At 44.7% G+C, this 20,473-nt stretch overlaps 1 long non-coding RNA gene across 1 annotated transcript in view; it reads right to left on the minus strand.

Moving 5' to 3' along the window:
• The window catches only part of LOC142572829 (uncharacterized), a 599,316-nt gene that overhangs the window by 181,726 nt on the left and 397,117 nt on the right, over positions 1-20,473 (minus strand). The window lies entirely within an intron of this gene.

A 20,473-nucleotide genomic window follows, 5' to 3' on the forward strand; every position in this document is an offset into this window, starting at 1 on the left:
AACTGATTAACGTTGGCTGAAAAAGAGGTGTTACTGGACTCAACTTTCGGGCAAAAGGTCATCTCTCCACGTCAGGGCAGGAACTGTGCCTAAAAGAGGAAGTGCGTTTCTTGAAACGTTGGCTGCGGCTACATCACTTCTTTTTTTTTTTGCAGCGCTCTCAGTCACTGCGAGAGGGGTCAAATTTTATTTAGACCGTTCGAGCCATTTTTTGCCTTCGCAGCAACTCACAGCAAACCAGAATTTTGCGTTTCGTCTCCATTCAAGTATATATAACCGTTCCGAGAGCAGAGGTGGGCTCGAAAGCCAGAAATGCTACACCCCTTGAGCCCAACATTTATATAATGACTTGACTTAGGGCCACATACGCACAACGTCAATTTGTTCTTATCAGGGTCGATGTCGTGAGTGGAATGACGCATTCTAGCGTCCTATTATACTCGCCGGACAATCTAAGCAGAGGTTTTGGAGGCGAAGCGAAAGCCCAGATTGTTGGAAAGCACAACCTCAAATCACGCAGAAGTGGGCATCTGCGCCGGCTGCAGTTTATTTATGGGTCCCATTCCGATAGGCTTGACAGCGGACCGATCGGATTTGGCGCCACGGGTTCGCTCCGCGCCAGATGCGACGCGTATTTCGACACGCTCCGGCGCCCTCTGCTGGAACGCGGCGCCACTCGGGCAACGAAAACGCGCCCACGGCCGAAACGGGGTCTCGGTCAGCCGGAATAGAGCAATAAATGACGCGCGGCAGCGAGTGGCGCGGATATAAGTCGCCTTGCTTCGTTTTTTGTCGCAGCGCAATACTACAGATATCCACGCCATATGTTTCTGGACATTCCAGTGGTTGTCTGCTGCTATCTATACTTACGTTATTGTTTCGGCTGCGCGCGTAGAGACATTCGTTCCTTTCGACCTTAGCGAGCTCTGCGAGTTACATTTATTGAAGGCGAGGCCGACTTCACTGCCTATCGCGGTGACTATGTGATTCTGCTGTCGCGCACGAAATGGCAAGCTCGATTTCCGGCAACGGTGCCCCCTTTACGATGGCGGCAAAATGCAAAAAAAGCACGATCGTGTACTCTGTTTTCGTGCACGCTAGAGAACGCGAGCGGGTCCAAATTATTCAGAAGCCCCGCACTACGGCGTGCTTCGTGGCCCATGATGGGGCTTCGGGACGTTAAATTGGCAATTATTTTCTTTAGCTTCGTTAGAAAATATAGATAAATAAGAATAAAGTGAATTTCCTGCTCATCTCGCCAAGTAATTACACGTATCCCCGTAAAAATGGTTCTGGCGCAAAACTATAAGAATCAAAATGCTGAAGTGGATTTTTTTTCTCTGCGCGTTGAAATTTATTTTCACGTTCACGAGGGACTATTTTTAATTCCCTTTGATTCCACTTTCCCTTCCTAAATTTTTTTTACTAGCTTGTTTTCAGAATGGACGTCCACAACACTTCCCTTTCTTGACCGACCGAAGTCACAAGAGGGAGCAGCCGCGTGCTGGCCGCCGAAGTAGCCACGAATGCGCCGCGCTGCTACACCGAAGATCTTAAGCTAATCGCTTGAAACTGGTTCACTGACATGTTATTAGGAACGTCGGGAAAGCGAGGCGGAGAGGTTTAGGCAGCGAAGCCAGTGAGTGCTATAATCAGGAGAGAGAATTCACCACAGACGGGCTTCGCGTCGAAAAGCTTCAGCCAAGCCACAATGAAACATGTCTGCTGTTTTGACGCTGCACTTTCTCGCATGTAATAAATGATCAGTATGCCATCATCCGCCAAATGTCGCAAGTGTCTTCGTACTTCCGGGATTTAACGCCTTTCTAACTTTTATTCGCGCTTGGCGCTTTATCGCGACATTGGCTGCTTGGCCGTCGAACCCAAATTATGAGTTATTGTCATTGTACTAACTGACAAATGAATAGCTTAAATACTTTTTAACATCCCCCTTTCCATAACACAGTTCTAAAGGTCTTACGTAGAGGCCGACAACCAAAATAACTGCTGCATACCATTGTGGCGTTTTATTAACTCTGGAGTTGTGAACGAAAGAAATAGTTTTTCCAAAAAACACGCAGTAATTGCTTACCAGAACTGACATATGCAAATTTGGTTAATTATGTATTTAATAGAAACATTTTTAGAGCACTTGATATATTTTTGGCACATGTCAACAAATAGCATCCAAATCCCATTTGCATTTCTGCGCTCATAAGGTTAAGGTTTCTTCATCATGTAATGACAGCGCTGAAAACGAGAGTTGAGCGCGGACGACACACGCACAGAGCTGTTTTATTGTTGTTTGGCCATATTGTTGAGAACTGTTAACTTGAACGGGAAAAAGAGAAACTAAAAGTTTTCTTTTTTACGTGGTGGCAACACTGTACTGCTCTCGAAATAACAGCTGCATTCTTCTAGCTGTGCACGGGCATGCACGTAGCGTACTTACATTCGCGAGCCTACATGTACGTGGTACATAGCGCATGCTTCTAAGCTTCACAGCATACGCGTTCTTCGAAAATAGGTCTAGCGGCTACATACTGTGGCGTAGCCAGGAGACAGCCTGTCAGCAGGTGCACCGCTGTTACCACGACAGCAGCGCGTTCCATCCGAAATATACCTCTATGTGACGCTGAACGAACGAAACTATCGCTGAAGAAGATCTGGCACTGAATACAGCTCTCCTTGAAAGCGCGTACTTATTCTAAATTGATTGGCACGTGGGTTGAAGAAGCCCATGTAGTTTAGCTCATAAGTACTCAAATTATGTTGCATAGGTGTTCCTTAAGTGTGGCCTTAAATTATACATCACCGAATTCACGTCCAAAATGCATGCCACCAGGGTTTTCGAAGAAGCAGCGTCCCACTGCATGTTCACGTGGGTAAAAACAAAAAAAAAAGAAAAAGTAGACTTATTTCGCCCCACTTCGCTCAATATTGGTTGTACCGAACTTTGAAGAGCGTGTGGGGAGGCAATGTTAACCTACCAAGAGCTCTTTATTTCATTGCACATGGAAGCCGACAGCCATCGTGCTCATAAAAAAATGAAATGCTGCGTTGCAATTCACAGTGCTTCCGACAAAGGTTTATTCTTTTTCAACACAAACGCTAATCAACTACGCCACCAGGAGTTCCTGGTGTTTTCTGTTCAGACTGTCGCTATGCTATCTCTACTTCCGGCATTTCTAGGGAAGGGAACTTCTCGTCTTATGACTGCTCACACCATGCTGCAGTAGATGTTTTTATTTTATTTTATATTTACAGTTTCTCCGGCAAGTGGGTGAAGTCTCGTATTGCAAGCCTACTCGCACAGTACATTGGGAACAGGAAAACCGGCTTACATTAGTTGCATTACGTATAACCCGATTTCCCAGAAGGGGAAAGTTGAAATCGACCTGTGGCTTATTCTACTAATGCCAGCTTTATATCAACACTTTTTAGTTGTTACTACGGTCTCCTCTTTGTATAACACAACCGAGGGTACTGTCAGCGAATAAACCAACTGTATGTAAATTTCAACACTTGCGCATGAGGCCGTAGAGATAATGGCACACAATACAAACAGGACGCTATAGCGCTGTGCGCTGACGCCTGTGGCGCTTTGTATGCCTCGACAATTCTAAGAAGGGATATCAGAAGGAACAGTACTCTCGCTTATGACGTACAATGAGTTCGCGTTGCGCTGAACCAACTCCTCCCAGATAGCGCAAGGCTGGTGCCCTTCGATCCATGAAGGCTTGCTACCTTGCCTGACTGCCATAGAATCTAATGGCGATGCTCCCGAGTAAGCCGCGGTGATGTTACCGCCCCAGCTTTCGTCACGGCCGGCTTGGCAACAAAATTGCTGTCCTAGTAGCATGACGTTGTGAAGCAGAGTGCACAGGCCTGCTATCTAGGAGGCGTTGGCCATACTCAGGGCTGCATAGAGCTTAATTGAGGAGCGAAACAGCGTGAACGCGATAAAATATGCCGCGGACATTGCCTTTCGCACCTTGGGAAGCGTGAATAGGAAGGTGTGTTGATAAAGCAAGACCATAAATGGACGGGTACATTGTAGGGCTCCACAAAGCGCGGCTGCCCCATTCAGTAAGCCTTGAGAAAGAAGCGTCCTCCTTACACGCGTCAGAATATTGGATGCGTAGAAATAAAAAAAGATGCCTGCTCGATTACGAACAAAATCAAAGCTGGCACTGTAAAGAAAAAAAGAATGTAAATGACGCAATTAGTGCGCATGACTTATGTAAGGTACTCGAGCATACGAGAAAAATATGAGGATGCGCACTTAGCCTATAAAACGAGCCAATCGATGCTTAATAGCACCTTCCACCCGAAGTTGAGTGTAAAGTTCATTGCTTCCTAATAACCGTTATCTAATTTATCGCACTTCATAGCCGTAGCTAAAATGTGTCCCTGCTCACTATAGCTTGCACTCGGACCCATCTGCTGCTATGTAAGCTCGGTGTATATGCTCATGCATAAATTTACAATATATATAACTAGTCTAGACTCCTTTAGACCTATAAATAATTACGATATTGTGATTGGAATGTACAGTCATATAGATAACTTCACTGTAGGCAGGGCGGCCATTATTGTACCGTTTTCAGGAGCATTGTCGCGCTAAATGGCTCAAAAATGCTCTAGTTACTGGCGTTGCAATGATTCGCACCCATACCTGACAGAGCAGAAGCTAGTACAGCTTGAATCATAGTGAACGCAATAAATCTAGTGAAGCTAGTGCTTGCATATATATATATATATATATATATATATATATATATATATATATATATATATATATATATATTGACAAGTGTACTTGCCTATCTTTATCGGGTGACCAAGTTTCAGTGCCTAACAAATGTTATCGCACCGCGCCTGACGCGCCTGCATGTATCGGACGTTTCTCGAAAGTTTTCGATGGTTCTATCCGCTGTCTGTTTTTTTACCGAACCTTGTGTTCTCTTATTTCATCGCGTGACGCGAATGGTGTAGAACTTTGTGGAAGACACATGGGCACCAGCGATCACTCTGGAACCTTCGACGACTGATGTATAAAAGCCGACGCGCTTGACCTGCACTTCTGATTTTCGACGATCATCGGCTGTGTTCGCCGCTATCGTTGTGCTTTAAGTGTAGCCTGTTTTTGTGGGCACAGGTTCGCCCAATAAAACTTGTGTTTGGCTTTCACAGTACTGCTACTGTGTTCTTTAACGTAACTAACCCGTGACAATATATATTTATATATATATATATATATATATATATATATATGTATTGTCGCGCGGTAGTTACTTTAAAGAACACAGTTATATGCGGGACAGATACGAACTTTTTGGAAGTGAGGCGTATTAACGTGTTCGGCATGTGGACCAGTCTTCAGTCAGAGTACCCTGACGCTATTTAATACCCTGAGTACTCTGACGAAGGCTGGTGCACCAGCCCAAAACATTAAAGCAAACACATCTCATTTCCAAAAAGTTTGTCCTCTCTTTCCTGCATATGCTACGTCGGGTCCTACGTGCTGAACTTTGAAGAAACCCGCGGCGCTGTCAGTCGCTGCGGCGATTTGAGTGAGTTCTCAGGTGCGCTCCGATGTAAGAACCTTTTATTTCGACTTCTCAGTCAGTAGCTGCGCTCGATTCCTTTAAAATTCCACGCAAGGAGGCGAACGAGGCCGAGAAACGTCTTGCGGGAAATGATACAAGGCAACGCGAAAACAATACCATTGCGTTTAGTGAAAGGAGTCGTCATCGGGAAGACGTCGCAATGTTTTCCCATTCACACACGTAGGCATACCTGAGTGGCGTTTTTTTCGAAACGCATGCACACGGACATATTCTTCACACTGAGACATCTTGACAACATGAGCGAGTGCGGCGTTCTTATTGCCACCACGCGCAAACAAATTGCACAATAACCATCGGACGGACGGACGGAAAGACGAACGGACGGACAGACAGATAGTGGGGCTTGTTTATTTCGACAACGATGACCCGAACGCCGCCACCCCTCAATGAAATTACTGCCGACATGGTACGCGAGAATCCACCGGGAGAGGACCATTTACCTGTAATCCAGGGCTCTTCAGCGTTCAGGACATGATTTCGCCTCTAAATGTATATTTATTGACTGTTTCCAAATCTATCATCTACAGTGATGTATAAGAGCAACTGGCGCCCATGGGCGCTTTAGCGACGCGCTAACCAACCAAGGAACAAAAGAAACGCATTCTCGTTGTCGGAGGCACTTTGACCCGCGTCTGGCCTCATTGCGAGGCGTCTCCACTTGGCCAAATCACCTCCACTTAATGTGCCATCAGTCAGAAAGCGGACCAACTCGCTTCACCTACCTCTTCCTCTACGCACTGCCTACTGACAGCGCTAAGAAGGCTGCATATACTGTACACACGAGGCCCGTACACTGGGCGATATCGCAGACGGCAAATAAGCAATGGGGAATTCGGAGAAGGACATCCGGAGAAGGCAGTGTGGCGTACACATGCCGCATAAGGCGCTGTTGCGCATCTTTGTTAAACGGGGTGCTTTAACCGTGAATAGTCTAGCCATCGTTAATGGTTACTATATCGGCTGTTACAAGGCTCACCTTCCGGCTATTACGCGGCTGCAGTTAGCTGACGACAAATACGGTAGGCGTAAGCGACTTACCCTTAGACACTCGGCACAGTAACAAGGGCTCGACTGCATCGAAAACAGCGAGAAACGAGCTAAAACTTTGCAATATGGGTAGCTGTGTTGTTGCGACTTATACAGCGATCATCGAGACCTACTGTAATGGAGAAACCCGAAACGTCCCGCACAACAAGAAAAAGAAAAGGAATATAGTAAATGCCTCGACGTAGCAAAGGAGCTGTGCCTTGTCACTTCATCTTAACCATTTTCTTCCACGCAGTGTCTGCGTCGTCTAAACTTGAAAAGGCAGTCGAGAAAACTTGGAAGAACTAAAGCTGATTTTCTTCGAAGCCACGTGGTCTTCCATGTACTGGACCTAGCGATAGCTATACCATTTGCAACATCAGCAAAACACGCAGCACCACATGCACCTAGTAACTGTCCGAATATCGCGCGACTTTGTTGCGCTGAACCGGGCCAGATGAGGCGTGTTTTCCTGTGTCACGGCATCCTAACCTTCACATGCCTCAAAGTTCCCGCATTGGGGAGCGTGCTGGCACGCCAGCGAATTCTTTTGCGAACGCAACCCTGTCACGATACAGAAGACGTCATAGAAAAGCGAACAAGCAGCAGTTGAATCAGCGTGAGGAAGTGGAAAGCATCTTTAAGTAAAGCATTTATCTTGGACTCCATTCCCACTTTTTCATATTGAATGTGTGCCAATTCAATGACAGATGTCATCTCCTTAAGAAACCACTGATTAAAGTTTACTGATCCGCTTAGTTTAGTTCGAAGAGCGAGTGCAATACACTTGACTCAATGAAGTGACTTTATTGTGCCACGTTTTCTTTCCTTCTTTCTTTTTTCGTAAATGTTACCAACCTTCGTAAAGCAGCCAGACAGCAAAAAATAAGGCTTTCTCACTGATTCGCAATATTAAATGGTTGTTCTCTTTCTCCATAAACAAATAAAAATAAAAAAGATAAGAGCTGTCGGGCAATTATACATTGTACGACATTTTCATTCTGAAAAAGGAAAGTTATTAAAAGTGATCTCGCTTACTTCTGCGTTGTTTACTCCCTAGTTTCGCGGCAAGATTGTGCGTTTTTTTAGCCTGTACTTGACTCAGAGTCTTGCTTGCTTGACTCTTCAACGAGTGCAGTGCGACAAGGTCTACACAGGTAGCCTTACATTTTCCCTGTCCAGCGCAGCGTAGCCAAACGGAAGCGATCTCCCGAGACCACATGGTCAATCTGGAAATTCGACATACTTTTAACTCTTTCTCCCTCAGTTGCCGATAGCCTGAGAAATAAGTCGTCGATTAATAATTGATAGCGAGCGCCTGTCACTTTCATGAAGAATAAACAACGAAAGCGCCAATGGGAGTTTGGCTCGAGCGCTTCAAGACAATTAATTAATGAACAAGAAAAACAAGGGTCATTCCACCCGTGACATTCACTTGTTCCCCATCGCCAACGTTCTGAGACAGCTCTAAGCTGCACTGTCAACAGGGTGTTTCACTTAAGCACAGCTTTAAAAAAAATATGTAAATGCTACGTAGCTAGACAGAACCGAGGTAATGTTGTCTGCCATCGCTTGGAGATACTAATATTACTTCTTGCATTAGGCCTAATTACATAGTTAGTCTTACTAAACAATCCACATCTCAAATGTTTTAATTAGATGAAAAGTGTCAATGAGAAAATTCTAGAGCAACATCAAAAACTCGCGCTACACCTCTCTGTTGCTCAATACGTGCTACATAAAGTTTTTTTTCCAAGCGTGAAAGAATCCTCCGAATACACGCAAAGTGCTTCTAGCGGCCAGTCGCGAGGCCATTTTGCGTGTATTCGTGGGCTTCTTTCAGATGTCACTGAACTTTCTTTCTCGCCTGCGTATCTGTAAATCTTTCCATCTTTTCCTAATACTCGACAGTGCCGATAGGACGCCAGAGGTTCCCGCGTGGCTAAATCTCCTCGTCCTAATTAGAATGGCAATGAAACGTGAGAGCTAATGGAGCAACGAAATCCTCGTAAAAAATGAATAGATGTATGCACAGCTTTTATATGACACGACCCTCACCAGCGGAGAGACTTGTAATACGTTCCGAAAGGAGCTAATAGAAGTTACTAAAGAAACCTTAACAAATATTGTACTTGACTCGACGTGTGCTTTTCATCGCCTGAGTTAGCTTGCATTGCGCGAAACTTCAATAAAATTAGTTTTAGCGCACAAAAATATATGTAGAAGGTATCCTTTTCATGCAAGTGATAGTTTCATGCCTTTTTTTTTATTCTATCATTAAGGTTATTGAATGTAGCCGATTCTATGTGCATTTATGATACAATCGCCACAATAAATTTGATTCATCGACTCAACTTCCCTCCTGATTCTAAGAAACAGAGCATCTCAATTAGGTTGCGTAGGGAAAAGCCGGTAGCTAAAACTGTTGGGATAATTACGATACCCTTTTGAAGTACATGGAAGTTGCTCTCGGAAGAGCTCAGTTGCATGAAGCTTCATTGTGTAGATTTCGCCTCAAGAAAACACATCGCGCGATTATACTCAAGCAAGTTTACGTACGTTGCGCGAAGTGCGAAAAATGGCACAATAGCTGAAGTGTTCTCTCTCTCTGTCTCTTTCTATATATATATATATATATACATGGAATTTTTTAGGAAGTCCAGCGTTCGTCAAAAGAAAGGACGCTACCCAATGCACTACCGCAGCTCATTGCAGGACCGTTAGTCAGATGTACTGAACGAAAGCTCTAGGAGAAATAGAATCGACCAATGTACGCTTCGCTCTTAATACCTTTAGGGCTAGTGGTACGAAAGCCGTGAAACGTGACATGCCAGGCGAACACAAGTGTGGCCCAAATCAATTTATTTCTTTGGACAAAGGCACTTTTTTTACTGACTTGTGCGAGCTACTTTCACTGCCCTGGTGTCCCCATAAGTAACTAACTGCAAACACCTGCCCAGTGTGTAATCGAATGTGCTTTTCTCTTTTTACAGATCTATAGTTTTTTGGCGATGACTGTAAAATAGAGATTAACGGTAAAAATTCAAGAGTCGCCGTTCTTACAAACCTCACTGAAGTGTGATGCTACGTCAGCTTTCGGAACAGTGCGCGGCTTGTCACATTGCGCGCGCTCGTCAAGTGCAATAGCGGAAATGGAAATGGTGAGAAAAAACGTGCAGAAATTTACGACCTACGCAATTGCGGAGATTGTTGCGTGTCGTTGCGTGTGTTGATGCAACTGTTGGGTATCACACGCATGCGTACAGAACCAGCCGCGTCAGAAATGCTTCCCGAATTGATTTGCTACCTTACTCAAGGTGGAAAAGGTTAGGGATGTATTACAGCGGAATCACGAGGGGTTTCCGTCACGCCTGCAATCGGTCACAATGGCTGGCCAGTTTCACAAACTGTACTGATGCCCGCCTTTCTTTGCAAGCTTCTGACGCATGATTGTTGTTGTTGTTGTTGTTGTTGCCTAAAAACATGGATCGTACCTAAGAGAGGGATAGGCCCCACTGGAACGGAATGAAAAGTGCTTATAAACAAAAGAAAACGGAAGAGAGCTAAGAAGCAAACTATATGAAAAACAATAAATTAGAGGACGTAATCATTAAAAATAGAGCTTATTCATAAAAGAGCAAAAATAATAAACTACACCACGGTCAGTAACATAGCGGCCCAAGAATCTTCGCCACAGTGCGTGTTCGACTGTCTGTCTGCAGCTGCACGAGTCACACATGGGGCTGTCTGATGTTGCAATACCGAATTAGCATAGGCTTTCGTGAAAGCCACCTTTAACCAGAGGCGGCACTGTGAAGTGCCGCCTCTGGGCATTTACAGCTTCAACAAATGTTATGTCTGTTGAGGCTGCGTTTAGGAACACAGCGCCCGTTGTACGAAGTTTTGGTCTTGGCATGAGCAAACAAACAAATACCCTGTGTAGCATATGCTCTCGGCAAAGGTTGCCGGTTCTGAAAAAAATTAATAGGCCAACTTAGCGAGGAAATGCCGCACTAGTGGCATGGGTACTAATACCCATGCCACTAGTATAAACTAATATAAAGGCATTTGTGGAATAGGATCTTTCCTTGAACAGGCATCATGGAATCTACAGAAACTAAACAATAATAACAAAAAAAAACACTCTAATGCGATAATACGACGCCCTTTTTTTGCGTGTGATGTTAGACCACTGAAGCTCCGTTAGAGCCCGACGCTAATGACAACCGCCGGTGCTACTCTTCAGCAACGCCGAAGAAGGTTGGTAAAAAATTCCCTCACAACTGTTGATTTACTACCATTGTGATTCGTTTGTGAAATTATCTTATGTGCACACCGCATCCGCAGCGAGTTTCTTAAAGTACTGAGATGCGTAATAAAAGAACGCCCTTGTTTTGCATGCTACAGCCTGCATTTGTAATAGGAGCTTTTCTGGAATGCATGAGATTGTATGCATGCATTCCGATGATTCCATAATCCGATGCATGACGATGCATGCATCGGATTACGGGAAAACAAATGTGGGGCTTAACCCTTCGACATTCCCATTTGTATTAACAGCAATGCCACCAAAATATTCAATCTTTCATCTCACGCGCATTTTTCCCTTTCAAGCGTACTTTGTACTTGTGGTATTTTGTTCTGTTTCTCTGTGCGCAGTCATAGTGAATATTCTGACGGCAATTCTGCCTACATTTTTCTACACACATGGTGAAAAAGACGTTGGTGCACTGATATGGTGCCGGATAATCCTTGTTTCGTGGACAGGTAGCGGAATTACACATTTAGTCCTGCCTACTTATGCACAGAGCCTTTGTTGGAAATGGAGTAGAATAACAAATAACACAAGTAACGCACAAGTAAACCCTCACAGCGACGGTGTTTACGAAAGCAACGTAACATATACTTGCCAAGGTTGACGACTGGACGTGTTGGTATAGCATATTAGAGGTTGGATTGCGAAACATTTTGACGAGACACACAGAAGAGAAACACACACCACAGAGCGCTTTGGCGTTTGTTTCTCTTCTGTGTGTCTGGTCAAAATATTGCGCAATCCAACCTCTAGTAATATATACAAAGAAGACAGCACAATTATAAAACAATCTTACAAATAAAATGATTTTAGATGTTTTTGATTTCCAAGAACACTGGTTTTTCATCCTGAGGGCATCAAAGCAAATTAGCAAAGGCACAAAGGGTTGAAGAGTCATGATGAAAACGCTGTCCAGGTGGCGGTATTTGATCGGGAAGCTACTGGCATTCCGTTCAGAAGTGGTGTCAAGAATCAGCATTTGTTGGCAAGCTTACCCACTGCGGGATCGCAACGCAGAATTGTATGGAGCATGAGGTAAGCGGATCCGCAGGAGACTCGTGAATAGAGAAGTAAGACACCACTTGGTAATTGTTTAAACTAATACGGAACACAAAAGGCGCCTAATAAGATGGTGCGTCATCAGCAAACCGCACAATAAATTGCATACAAATAAAGAAACACCTTCTCTGTCTATGTTTGTTGCTGCGTTCCCCTGCATGCGCACGGGTTGTACTCAATGGCGTTATTTGTACCACTGAGCACAGTTACTTTATTGGCTGTTCTAATTGAAAGACCCATCGGGGCATCTGGGTCATTTGGCGTTTCGCCTGCGAGTATGACATTGTGTCGTATACAGCTCCAGTCGAAAGCATTCCGACGCTCATGCGCTCTCCAACTCAATTATGACACATGATGTGGCCTACTATCTCAGCTCGTTCTACCAACGCAGCTCCTTCAACACTGCCCGCCATTCATATGCCCTCCGAGCAACGCAAGAACCCATCGCTTGTCCTGCTGCTTGACTACCCTGCTGCTCTACCTGCCGTTCCTTAAACCTGGACGCCACGCCATCAAACATCCCACTTTGCCGTGCGAAACAGCATTCTCTGCCATCGCAATTATATGCCCGACGGTCGGAAATAACTTCTGGCTATCCCTGGTCATATGCGCTCTGATATATGCTCCTACTTCCATGCGGATCCTCAAAGCGGCGTCCTGAAAGCTGAGAAAGCCTGCACTGATCTCACTGGCGTGGAATGCAAGGGTTCGTCCTTCAGTGCGTTAGATTTTGCCCCGCCTGTCCAAGAAGCAAAACCCCTCCACAGAGCCCTAGTGGCGCGTAACCTTCTCTCGCTGGACAATTCGATCTCGTTGTTATCGACCTCTATGGCCCACTTACCTGCTGTGAATGTGTAAATCGCTAGATTATTGTTGGTTTGAGAACCTGACGCGCTACGCCGTGAACACGGCACTTTCCGCAGTGATATCGTGCAACATTGCTGTGATAATTCTTCGTAACTTCATTCTTCGTCAGGGAACTACTCAGCGATAGGACTCGAGTCCCTCTCCCCCCCCCCTTATTGTTAGAATACAATTCCTCTTTCATTAGTGTAACATCATTGATAAAAAAAATCGACCTGACAGCCCGGGCCATTCTTCTGAACTTCCTACGTGGTACCATGGTCCAAATGACATAATCGATACCACCGGGCCTGTGAACATATTATTGAGCCCGTCACACCGTTGCCGAACCTTCGCTGTCGTGGTCGCGAAAGAGTGAATGTGAGCCACCTGAAGCCTTATCACGACCCTGTCATCTTGCCATCCGCCTGATGTCATCAGGACGGCTCTGTTTCACACCCGCGAACAATGTAATGAAGCAGACACACCTCGTGTTTTCGAGGTAAAATCGACAACGACGATCGGTGCTGCGATTGCGAGAGAGCTGGTGCTGTTCACTTCTGCTAGACTTAATATATATATATATTGCCTATAGCAGATCGTTCAATTCGGTATATTGTTACGAACTGTTTAACTCGAAGAGGCGTACGTCATTTGCACAATAAATTAAAATGCATAACCGACTAATTAACAAGGGTACACTAATTGAGTTTTTGAGCAGTTACCTGATGGCACCATATTGCAATTTACAAATTCTAGTTTCCAGCCGACGAGTTCTCAAGGCGGATCCACTTGACTAGCTTCAGATATTGACTAGCTTCACACTAGCTTCGAGATATTAGAGAGGTTTAGCTTGTCCGGTATTCCGGTAAAACGCAGGCAAACGGGGCGTTGGAGCGTTGGGGCGGAGGCGTAAACGTGAGTGGTCTGGATGCTGCAGCCACCTGGTGGCGCAGCGTTCAAACAGGCTGAAACAGCTAATATTGCATTAATCCAGCGTATTCTTCTTCGCTCCTGGTGTAAATTTTTGGCAGCAACACGATTACGCCAGTGCCGAAAATTTACACCAGCTGCGAAGAAGAATACGCTCAGTTAATGCAATATTAGCTGTTTCTGTCTGTTTGGGCACTGCGCCACCAGGTGGCTGCACCATGCAGACCGCTCCCGTTTACGCCTCCGCCCCAACGCTCCAACGCCCCGTTTGCCTGCGTTTTACCGGAATACCGGACAAGCTAAACCTCTCTATTAATTCGCGAACTTATAGCGGAAAAATACGTTTGCGTTCCAGTTACTCTTGTGCTTTAATGCATAAAACAGAATTTTGTTAAGAAAGTAAATGGAACGACAGTGCATTTTAACCGCAAGTCTGATGACACATACCTCGTGAATGGTGTTATCCACACAATTCTTTTCAAGTGGACGCGCATTGCGAACTCACCGGCTAGAGTTTGTAAATTGCAATGTGCCGTCAGGTAATTAGTTCAGAACGCCATTATTGATTTTTTGTTCATTAGTCGACTATGCATTTCAATTTATTGTGCAAGCGATGTCCCCCTCTTCGAGTAGACCGGTTCAAGCACTATAGTTGTGCTATCTTCCAAGGACAATTAAAAAATAAATGAAAGTAGACAATGAAGCACCATATATATATATATATATATATATATATATATATATATATATATATATATATAAATCTGGGTGTGTGTGTCGACGGCGATGGTGCCAATTCGTCTGGAGCGTCCACATAATTGCTATCGTACTAACCATATCGTATCACTTTGCGATCAAAACTAAAACAGACAGAAAACGGGTACTCTAGGTCATTGTTGACCCCTTCGCATCCGGGGCGCGCGCGTGGTGCTTTAGAAGGCCTTCAGAGGCGTGCAGTGCAATTGGCTACGAAAAGAACGTAGCCAAGGGAACCCACCGTAATGCTCTGCTCGCAAGGCTCTGCTGACTCCAGGTTTCAGTAAAAGCTGGTGTCATAGATTTGATTTCGAAATCTGGTTTCATTTGCTGGCATAAGCATAAATGTGCCCACACTAGTACCGGTCCTGCCTAATGGCACAGTGTAAGGCAAAATTGAAAAACAGCCTGTTCTTTTTTCTCCGCAGTTTAGGAAGTGTACTTCTTTACGGACATTTTCGATATTTGCGCTTTTCTTAGAAAGCTTTAATTCTGGCTGGAAAACTGTTTCTTCTGAAAGCAAGTAGTGAGTGAACACGCCCCCTTTCCAAATGCGCTTCGTTCTCACCGGTAATTTTCCTAACAAAAAGCTTTGGGTGCGAAAATCAAAAACACTTTTATGAAATTAGCTACATATCAGTAGTGCTTCGAAGTGCGCCTGTTCGAACGCTTTTCTTTCCAGCATTCGCGGACAACTTTCTGTTGCTATGAAGCGAATGTTACCGAGGATAAGCGCATAGAAGAAAGAGTGCTCCTGAAAAAAAAAGTCCCATGTTTTAATCCGCGTTAGGTTAGGCTGCGTAAATGGACACATAAACACCTGATTAACAGTAAAATAAGACAGAACACACTGCTGAGTATAAAAGCTTGCTAATTTTGCAGCTTTTTCCTTCCGTGTCTGGGAAAACGCTAAACCGTCGCACGTGGGATCTGAATCAATTCAGCGCTTGTTCAGAGCAAGGAAAAGCATTGCCACACGCTGCTGGACTGTTTGGCGCGGAAACATATGCGCAGCAGCCACGCGCCCGTAGCTTTTCCTTCATTGCCACAGAAAGTTGTCCGCGAGTGTAACTTGTGTTTGTGGTTTATTGGATTGTGTGATTAGATACTGTTCTGTCCTTGAGTGAGGGCAGTGTCGCACGTGCTGACATCTTTAAGTCATTAGGATTGCAGCCTCGCCGCAGCGCAGCCAATTGGCTGAAAGAAGTCGACCACAAATGACGATACTTTGCGGACAGAACTACACGACAGCTCACAAGAGAGGCAATGCAAGCATGACGACAGGGTGAAAAGCGACAAAATGACTTCCACAATGGTTACCAAGCTGGCGGCTGCTAAAGAAATGACTTGAACGGCTTTTGTGGTAAAATATACTTGGGTTTCAGCTGCTTTCTTACTTAAAGCTCAATTATTTCAAAACCACGTTTTTTATTACATAGGTACCATGATTTTTCCTACGTCGTCCAGCAGAACCAGTTGATTTATCTTCGCTGTTCATCTGTATAAGTGCAGACAACTACTGTGCTAGAATTGAAAATATGCACTTCACAGTACTGTGTTTCGAATTTTGAAATATGCAAATAAAGCCATAATTTCGGTACTAGTGGGAACAATTTCGCCAAAGTAGTAATTTAAGTCAGAGTTTAATAAGCCTAGTGCAGTGAAAGGGTCGCAAAATTTGGAAGAAAATGATATATGCATTATGGGGATACCTCTAAGTTACTGACAAAACGTTTCCTGAACGTTGTCAAAAATGCATGGGAAATAAGGGTGCCTGTGCCTTTAAGAGCCTGTGCCTTTAAGAGCTGTGTGCGCACCACACTGCGGCCTACGCTATGGTCCGCGCGGAACGACTATAGTTGGCTTCGACCTAATTTTTCCTAATGAGCAATGGCTGTGTCACGTACGTGATCTCGGCGAGTACAAACCGCGCACGCATTGTGTCAACGTATTTGTGGAAACGATCCCTTCATCTTTCTAATAACTTCCGCGGACTAAGAAACGACGGCGCTGAACTTTACGAGCCACATAACTTCGTTGTCACAGAGGATATGTGAGCAAGCCCGACCCGCCGTGATGGCGTAGTCGTTTTGTTGTTGCGCTGCTAAGCCTCAGGTCGCGGTATCACATGCTGGCCGCTGCGGCCGCGTGCCGGTGTCACCGAAGCGGAAAAAAAATTAAACCATGTGCCATGCACTGGGCTTACAGCGAAGAGCCCCAGGCGGTGAAAATAATTCGCAGTCCCCCGCAACTGTGTGTCTCGTAATGAAATCGTAGTTATCGCAATGTGAAACCCTAATATTTATTTTCATTGTGTGACCAAGCGTGAAAGCCATGCACAATATTCATGATAATATCTAGAAATGCACTCCTGAAAGGAATAAGCCATTGCGGTGTTTAAGAAATAGGGGACGTAATGTTAGGGGACACTACCGGCCGGGCGTCCAAGAGAAACTCGGAGACTACAAAGAAGTTTGGGTTATTTAATTTGCGAGGGCGGCTTGCGGACGACGATTCCAAAACTGCCTATTCTCTTCCTAACTATAAGTACGTGTGCATCGCCAGGTTGCGAAAAAAACAACACGAAATCCCAGGGTGAACTGAAATAAACGAGTGAGCCGGCCTACGGCACTCGGTAACACATCTTAAGGCCACGTTTCCTGGATTAGAGTTTAAGCGTCTCTGAATTGTCTTAACCAACGGCACTGTGTGCATATGGGCGCTAAGGTCGATGAAGGTGCGAATGCTTACAGCTTCGCGTGTCTCGGTTCTCTACATTGCATGAAAATTTCGGCGTCCTTCCCATTAGCCTAAGCAGCTGACAGCCTCTCAAAAGAATATAATGTTTGTACTCACTATTTCAACTGCAATGGCATGGAGGCCACATGTACGCTGTACTTGAGATGGTCGCCTTCAGCACACGAAACACTTGAACTTTACACAAACGGAAGGAGTACTTCGGTTGGCTTAAATAGGGGGGTATATAGCAAATCAAATTACATCCTCCAGTTGAAAGTTTCTTAATGCGTTACTATCTGAACAGCAGGTGAAGAACTGCTGTATGAAATAAAGATATACTTGGCATGCTAACGATAAAATACAGGGCTATATTGTCAATCAATCAATCAATCAATCAATCAATCAATCAATCAATCAATCAATCAATCAATCAATCAATCAATCAATCAATCAATCTGTTTTATTTCTTTTCCCAATGTGAAAAGACTACACAGGACGAAAAGCTGACGCAGGTTGATGAGGCTCCTGCTCCCTTTTACAGCCAACAGCGCATGAGGCAAAGAGGATCTTTTCTTAACTTAAAAGACGTTCAAAAAATATTCGAACGCCTCGCTAATCGGGAAATTGCAAGAGGCAGCGCGTGGGTGCGATTAACAGCAGCCGCCACAGACAAACCTTCGCTTATACAGCGCTTTGCTTCCATGTGTCGGACATGCGCTACTCTGGCGCCATCTCGCAGCCATCGTCACCGCAGAGCCCGTCATGCTCGGCAATATGCTTTTCTTCTCACACTTTCACCATACCCTCCTCCTCCGCTTTCCTCTTCGCGCTCTCCTCGCTCTCACCGTATTTCATCACCCGCTGCGCTCCGCGTTCGCTCTTTCATCTTTCGCTGCGCTCGTTCGCTTGGTTACGAGGGACGCTGAGACATGCTGGCGCTCAGCGCAAAAACAGGCGCCTAAGAGCTGCGCTCTAGAAATGCCAATAGCGCGTATAGCTGCTTGACAACTCCCTACAGAGAGTTTGCCACAAGGTAGCTGCTAAAAAGCGAATGCTCTGTTTAGCCGCAGGGTAAACTTGTGCCCCAACAACAAAAATTATGAGGCACAGAGCTGCTTCCCTTGTCCCCTTTCAAATACTTTTTGCTTATACTGCACCGATATATTGTTTCTTGGATCTGTTTACCTAGGACTTATTATTGCTATTTACATTCCCACCTAACATAAAAAACCTGCGCTGCTAGCGAGCGTTCGCACATTCCTCTTGAAAGCTTGCTGCTTAAAAAACAGCGAGATAATCGTATTTGCGCCACCTCGGTTGGCATCACAAAAACAGCGCAAGAAACACTGCTCTCGGGGCCTGAATGTCTGCTTCTGCCAGGCAACATATTTTTTTCTCTAAGAAAAAATGTTTACAATGAAGCTGATTGGCAATGATGTCGTCATTTTCTGTAGGCTGTTTCGGATCGCGAAGCGTTTGTCAGTCGCGCGCAAAATAGGTGATATATGCAACCAACGAGTGTATACAGGGTTGATTTGATATTTTCAGTGTTTTGTAGAAAAGTTTCTTAAGATTTACGCCGAGGTAACACAAGCCTAAAATATGTCCATATCTTATTGTTTCTCTTCATTTGAAATCGGACAAGCATCTCTGATAAATTATACTGCTTATTGGAGATCATTCACTGACTTCTCCTGCTACGAGATCGCAGAAGGGTGTTTTTTTTTTTGGCGCGCAAATTTGTAGAATAATTATTAAGACCCAATCGCGTTTCCTCTGTCCAGAATCTGTCACAGGACAGGACACCCATAAATTAGGTACCATACTAGCCGATCTCCATGCAGGCAAAATGAGGCAGCGAATGATGCAAGGGAACAAACAACAAGGATAACTTGCATTTTGTAAGGCAGGCCGGCAATTAGTGGACCTTGTTTGGAGAGCGATATCAATACCAAGTGTCGTTTGTTTCAGCAATTAAGCACCAGAACAGCAATCTGTTTTGCCTGCAGCCAGAAAAATACTTTCCTTTGAATGCTCTTTGAACTCTACACAGTTGTATTTACTTCGCACGCTACCGATCGTAGTAGAATGATTGCTTCATGAAAATTCGCTCTGATGCTAAGCGTACGTTCATGGCAGCGTCAATACAAATAATGAATTGGCATGTGACATCATTGTTCGAAAAAAGCTCATTCACAAAGGACCCAGCCCAACTGTGCTATTCAAACACACCTCGAGGTAACAATTGCTTATTGAAATAATAACTAAGGTGCGTGCCGGAGTTTCCCTTGAACTGCATCGTAAGCAACGCTCAAGCGATTCATAAACAGAAAGATGTCCTTAGACGCCTATATATACTAAGAATACGCTGGCCTTGCAAAAAAAAAAAGTCAAGTTTAAGCTTTCCGACGTCGGAGGAAAGGCAAACATCTTTATGAAGGGTTTCCTTATACGACATGTATAGTTAACAAATCATTATTGGCAAAAAACTGAACAGTAGCATTCAAATTTTAATTCTCAGAAACATTCCAATGTACATTGCTAACTGAAATGGCAGTCATTTCCTAAGTATAATTGATATGTAGCTTTGTGTCCTAAACGTAAGACTATTCCAATCTGTTTTTAATCCAGTCTCCTGACGGAATATTTTAGTAAAACACCGACGCAAGCATCGGAACCTGCCGCAGCGTTGTTTGAAACGCTCAATGTAACGCACTGCTCGATTATAGAAGGTCACGTTTCTTGCTTTTAAAGTGGATAGCATCGCCCACATTGAGCAGCTTTTCTTATCGAATTGACTTACAAGCGGCGAAGAGCACGCTCAAGTGGAGAGGGTCTCGATGGGGCCGAGCCAGCACAGCAAAAATAGATAACCGAATAAAGAGGGCGGTGTCGGCGTCTGGGGTTGGTCTGCTTGCCTTTATTTAGCTTGCAGTGGCTGGTCCGAAATCGCTGCGGCATGCAACGGAAGGTTAATATTACCGCCAGAATGGATCTTCAGCGAAGAAGAGTTGGCAGAGCCATGTAGCATGCTTGCCGAAAGGGCTCGACAGCGATATTGCCACGCACAAATGTTTATTATACTCAAATAAATCCATTTTCTCCGGCAGCTCCGAGGAGCCAGTGCTCGAACTATCAGCGGTCAGCAATCTTCTATTCCTTTCTCAAC

The sequence above is a fragment of the Dermacentor variabilis genome, chromosome 2, assembly GCF_050947875.1.
Source record: "Dermacentor variabilis isolate Ectoservices chromosome 2, ASM5094787v1, whole genome shotgun sequence".
NCBI classification, from domain to species: domain Eukaryota; kingdom Metazoa; phylum Arthropoda; class Arachnida; order Ixodida; family Ixodidae; genus Dermacentor; species Dermacentor variabilis.